This window comes from Crinia signifera, chromosome 1, assembly GCF_055691185.1.
Source record: "Crinia signifera chromosome 1, ASM5569118v1, whole genome shotgun sequence".
Classification (NCBI taxonomy): Eukaryota; Metazoa; Chordata; class Amphibia; order Anura; family Myobatrachidae; genus Crinia; species Crinia signifera.
Genome location: NC_139217.1, coordinates 175822926 through 175828925, shown reverse-complemented (window position 1 = coordinate 175828925; position 6000 = coordinate 175822926).

Below are 6000 nucleotides of genomic sequence, written 5' to 3'. Positions count from 1 at the left end.
TTACGGCCATGACAGTACAGTACATACAGTACTGTACAGTCATGTACTGTACTGTAATCTACTGGACATTATTGTGCTACTGTAAAACTGCTTTACTGGATAGTGGAACACAATTTCATGTGTAATTATTTTTTTGTAGACAAACAACAATGAATGTATCAAGTGCAACATTCTATGGAAAACGCAGTGCACGTTCCAACAAGAGACAATTGGCCTTGGCTGCATTGGTTCCACAGTGTGCACCCAAAAAGGCAAAGAAGACTACTGCCAAAAAAGAGAACATTCCAGTCACAGTAAAGCCAAGGAAAAATGCCAAGGCAAAGAATGGTGTTTTAGAGCAGATTGTAGGTAACGATAACAAAGTCCCTTTCTCTATTACAGATATTGAAGCTGGTCCTTCATACAAGGAGACTGTGTTGGCTAAAGATGTACCTGTACCAGTGGTCAGCATTGATCAAACACTGGTACAGGCAGTAAGTATTGATCCAAATGAGGAGTTTGTTGTTTTGGATTTTGTTTCGACCCCAGGTCTACAAGGACATTCTTCACCAAGAAGAAAGCTGGATTTTGGAAATCTTTCAGGAACAAAAGAATTGATGGACAACCTGCAAGACGACCATGGTGCACAGGAGCTTCAAGAAAAGGTACATCGGCTGGAGATCGAAAATGCTGTATTAAAAGATACATTGAAGAACACCGTTGAATCAATGAAGGAGGTCCTCATTGAATCAGTGAAAGAAGACCTCATCAAATCGGTAAGTAATACCATCATGACATCAGTCAATACCCTCATCGAATCAGCGACTCACACCATCACAACATCAGTGAATGACCGGATCATCTGCGCAATGGAAGACATCATCGTTAACACAGTGAAAAAAGCAACACCACAAACCCATGAAGTAGCTGTGCAGATGTGTCGAATTGAAGATGGACCTGGCAGAATAGATGCACTCTGCGAATTGGATGAACCGGGTGAAGTGAATTCATTTGGCGAACTGGGTGCACTCGGTGGATTGGATGGCCCGGGCGAAGTGTCTACATTCAGCGAACTGGGTGCACTCTGTGAAGTGGATTTTGGCGGCGAAGTGAATGCACCCAGTGAAGTGGACACCACAATAGTCGTGAATAGACACGTAGAACTGCCTTCTACAGCACACCAAGTGCTGGACTTTGGTGAAGTGACTCTGCAGCTTCCTCGAGCACCCACTCAGTGCAGCACCCCTGCAGAGCCAGACAACGAGACAGACTGTGGACCTGTTCTGCCCAATATTTCACTGTGCGACATCACAGATGCAACGGACGACCTGCTTTATGGAAAGGCACATGAACAACTGAACAGATATGCACAATTTATTTTTCAAGAACATGTGCCACATGACCTTTATTTGTCATGGGCAAACCATGTGAATTACAATGGGAAGAATGGGAAATCTGCACTGCCAAAAAATGTAAGAAAAGACATCATGAGAAGATGTGGCAAACGGATTGTACTTCAGAAGCACCATAGAACTTCCATCATCAATACCATCAACGGACTACTACGAATGAAGAGGAGAACAGCATGGAGACGCCTCGATCATGTAAGGCAACCGTTACCACCGTTGCCAACAGTTTGCCCTCCCTTGTGCACAACTCGGTGATGAAGCAGTGGTGTTACTGTACTGTACTTTTAACCGAATACTGAATTTTCCGTGAGTTTGTCTCAGTTCCTTCAAAAGTAAACCTACAGTAAAACAAAACATACTGTACAGTACAAATATACATTACTACTGTATACAGGAATAACAACAAAACATGATATCATTAAAAAAAAAAATAAAAAAAAAATAATAATAATAATAATAATAAAAAAGTTGCAAAGTGTTTCTCTTCACCGGTCGGTTTTCCGAGTGTGTGTGCTGCTGTTCCTACACCCCACCCCAAAGACAGTAAATCTAAAAAAAAAAATTACCCAAAACAAAAATTAATAATAATAATAAAAAAATAAAAAAAAATACCTGTACAAAATTCCAAAAAGCAAAAAAAAAGTTGTGTGTTTTGTTAACATGGTTTTTCTTGTTCTGTGTCGTGGTTACCTTTTTCCCCACTGCATCCAATATTTTCCTTCAGCAGGCTTACTGTACAGTACCTCTGTGTGTGTCAGTGTTCCAAAGTAATGGTAACCCCCTCCATCCCTCCAAAAAAAGGAAAAAAAAAAACAAAAAAAATACAAAATTCCAAAAAGCAAAAAAAATAGTTGTGTGTTTTGTTATCATGGTTTTCATCGTTCTGTGTCGTGGTTACCTTTTTCCCCACTGCGTCCGATATTTTCCTTCAGCAGGCTTACTGTATAGTACCTCGGTGTGTGTCAGTGTTCCAAAGTAATGGTAACCCCCTCCATCCCTCCAAAAAAGGGAAAAAAAACCCAAAAAATACAAAATTCCAAAAAGCAAAAAAAAAGTTGTGTGTTTTGTTAACATGGTTTTTCTTGTTCTGTGTCGTGGTTACCTTTTTCCCCACTGCATCCAATATTTTCCTTCAGCAGGCTTACCTCGGTGTGTGTCAGTGTTCCAAAGTAATGGTAACCCCCTCCATCCCTCCAAAAAAGGGAAAAAAAAACCAAAAAATACAAAATTCCAAAAAGCAAAAAAAAAGTTGTGTGTTTTGTTAACATGGTTTTTCTTGTTCTGTGTCGTGGTTACCTTTTTCCCCACTGCATCCAATATTTTCCTTCAGCAGGCTTACTGTACAGTACCTCTGTGTGTGTCAGTGTTCCAAAGTAATGGTAACCCCCTCCATCCCTCCAAAAAAAGGAAAAAAAAAAACAAAAAAAATACAAAATTCCAAAAAGCAAAAAAAATAGTTGTGTGTTTTGTTATCATGGTTTTCATCGTTCTGTGTCGTGGTTACCTTTTTCCCCACTGCGTCCGATATTTTCCTTCAGCAGGCTTACTGTATAGTACCTCGGTGTGTGTCAGTGTTCCAAAGTAATGGTAACCCCCTCCATCCCTCCAAAAAAGGGAAAAAAAACCAAAAAAATACAAAATTCCAAAAAGCAAAAAAAAAGTTGTGTGTTTTGTTAACATGGTTTTTCTTGTTCTGTGTCGTGGTTACCTTTTTCCCCACTGCATCCAATATTTTCCTTCAGCAGGCTTACCTCGGTGTGTGTCAGTGTTCCAAAGTAATGGTAACCCCCTCCATCCCTCCAAAAAAGGGAAAAAAAACCCAAAAAATACAAAATTCCAAAAAGCAAAAAAAAAGTTGTGTGTTTTGTTAACATGGTTTTTCTTGTTCTGTGTCGTGGTTACCTTTTTCCCCACTGCATCCAATATTTTCCTTCAGCAGGCTTACTGTACAGTACCTCTGTGTGTGTCAGTGTTCTAAAGTAATGGTAACCCCCTCCATCCCTCCAAAAAAAGGAAAAAAAAAAACAAAAAAAATACAAAATTCCAAAAAGCAAAAAAAAAAGTTGTGTGTTTTGTTATCATGGTTTTCATCGTTCTGTGTCGTGGTTACCTTTTTCCCCACTGCGTCCGATATTTTCCTTCAGCAGGCTTACTGTATAGTACCTCGGTGTGTGTCAGTGTTCCAAAGTAATGGTAACCCCCTCCATCCCTCCAAAAAAGGGAAAAAAAAACAAAAAAATACAAAATTCCAAAAAGCAAAAAAAAAGTTGTGTGTTTTGTTAACATGGTTTTTCTTGTTCTGTGTCGTGGTTACCTTTTTCCCCACTGCATCCAATATTTTCCTTCAGCAGGCTTACCTCGGTGTGTGTCAGTGTTCCAAAGTAATGGTAACCCCCTCCATCCCTCCAAAAAAGGGGAAAAAAACCCAAAAAATACAAAATTCCAAAAAGCAAAAAAAAAGTTGTGTGTTTTGTTAACATGGTTTTTCTTGTTCTGTGTCGTGGTTACCTTTTTCCCCACTGCATCCAATATTTTCCTTCAGCAGGCTTACTGTACAGTACCTCTGTGTGTGTCAGTGTTCCAAAGTAATGGTAACCCCCTCCATCCCTCCAACCCAAAAAAATAAAAAATTCCAAAAAAAAAAATTTGTGTCTTCCTCACCTTGGCCCTTATTCTGCATCGTGCGGTACGGCCCGCGTGCGGCCGTACCGCCGATGTTTTTAGTCTGCACATGCGCAGAGGTCAATCTGCGCATGTGCAGCCCCATTCGCCGCAGACGTATTTCGTCCGCCGCAAAGGGGGCGTATAGGGGCGTGAGGGGCTTCATACCCTCATTTCCCTATGTATACGCCCCGCGTTTCATGGGCGTTCCCATGCAAACGCGGGGCGTATGCATGCTAATGAGGGTATGACGCCACTCATGGGGGCGGAAAGCTGACGTCGCCGGATGTCAGCTCTCAGCCCCCATACAAGCTAACACACGGACGATTGTCCGTGTGGTCTCAGCTTGCGGGAGCTGCTGTGGCGTGCGGCCCTGCCTTCGATGGTCGACGACCATCGAATGCAGGGGGCAGCTCCCACCATGGTGGAGGCGTACGCCCCACCATTTTTATGCGGATCGCCAGCCGTCCGTGTACGGACGGCCGTGGCGATCCGTCTCGTGGGCGGGGATTGGTTTGTGCGGCCAGAGCACCGTGTGCGGCTCTGGCCGCACCAACCAGAATAAGGGCCCTTGTAACCTTTTCCCCACTGATTGGACTACTGTACTGTACAGTATATCCCTTGTCGCACATGTGCTGTCAATAAAGAGACAATACTACAGTAGTGAACATACAGTAAACCCTTTTATGTACAGCATACTGTAAATTAAAAATAAAAAATTACAGCCGTTGGAAGGTCACCGTAAAAGCATGGTCCACGAGCTGGTGCATGGTGGCTTCTACGTTGGCCATGGTGCGATGGAAGTTTTCTGTTGGGGAATAAAAAGGATACTGTAGTATTACTGTACGATACAGTAAGCAAAAAACTACTGTACTTTAAGAAACATACAGTACAGTACTGTACTGTAACTACAGTACAGTATAGAAACATAGGGGAAAAAGGGACCTTTTCATTTCCCTACTATCCAATTACAGTACACATGGAGTTGGATATACTGTACTGTAAACCCGAAGCGTGGCGAGCACACGCGGATTCGTTAAAAAGTACAGTATTCCACGCTCTATCGTGGGGCGCCACGCTTCGGGCTTGGCCAGGTTTACAGTACAGTATATCCAACTCCGTGCGTAGTTCGATAGTAGGGAAATGAACAGGTCCCTTTTTTCCGATAAAATTCTACGTACTGTATGTTAAAATGGACTCAGTCCATTTTAACATTGCATCCTATGTAAAAATAGGGACGATCGCGTTGGTTGCATCACATGCGATTTGGTCGGATGTGATGTGATCGACGAGATTATCGTGTCTGCCTAAATTTAAGGTCACTAAAATCTAGAGGTCACAAAAATCAGCATTCCAGTTACTACTGTACCTACAGTACAGTGCAATATGATTTACCTCTGGATACTGGGTCCTCGGGGAGAGGATGGCTGTTTGCCACAGCTCTGCAGACAAACCGAATCATCCTATGGAAAAGTGGCCAGAGAAGCCGCAGCCTCTCACGGTTGTCTGTGAAAATGCAAAGTACAGTACAGTGAAAAACTGTAGGTTTGTTTGCAGAGGTCACGCTGCGCAGAGCCAAGGACGCCGCCCCCGCCCCCCGCAGGACGCCGGACATCCCTCCCGACGCCCACCGCTCACCGCCACAGCCCGCCCGCCCCCCCCCGACAGGCTCCCCGGCCGCACCGCAATGTACAGTACAGTAAGTACAGTAGATATGCGGGGCGGCCGGGGAGTTTTGTTTTTTTTTTAATGGGGAGCCAATCCCGGGATCCCGGGAATCCCGGGATCTGGCATTTTTCAATCCCGAATCATGGGATTGAAAAAATGCCCCGGGATTGGCCACCCTAGTCGCCATGCTGGGAGGAGAGGGGAAGTCGTATGGACAGTATAATCCATGTACAGTAGCCCCTTTTTCAGTGACTCCATGCTGTCTCTGTCCCAGATGAAATCA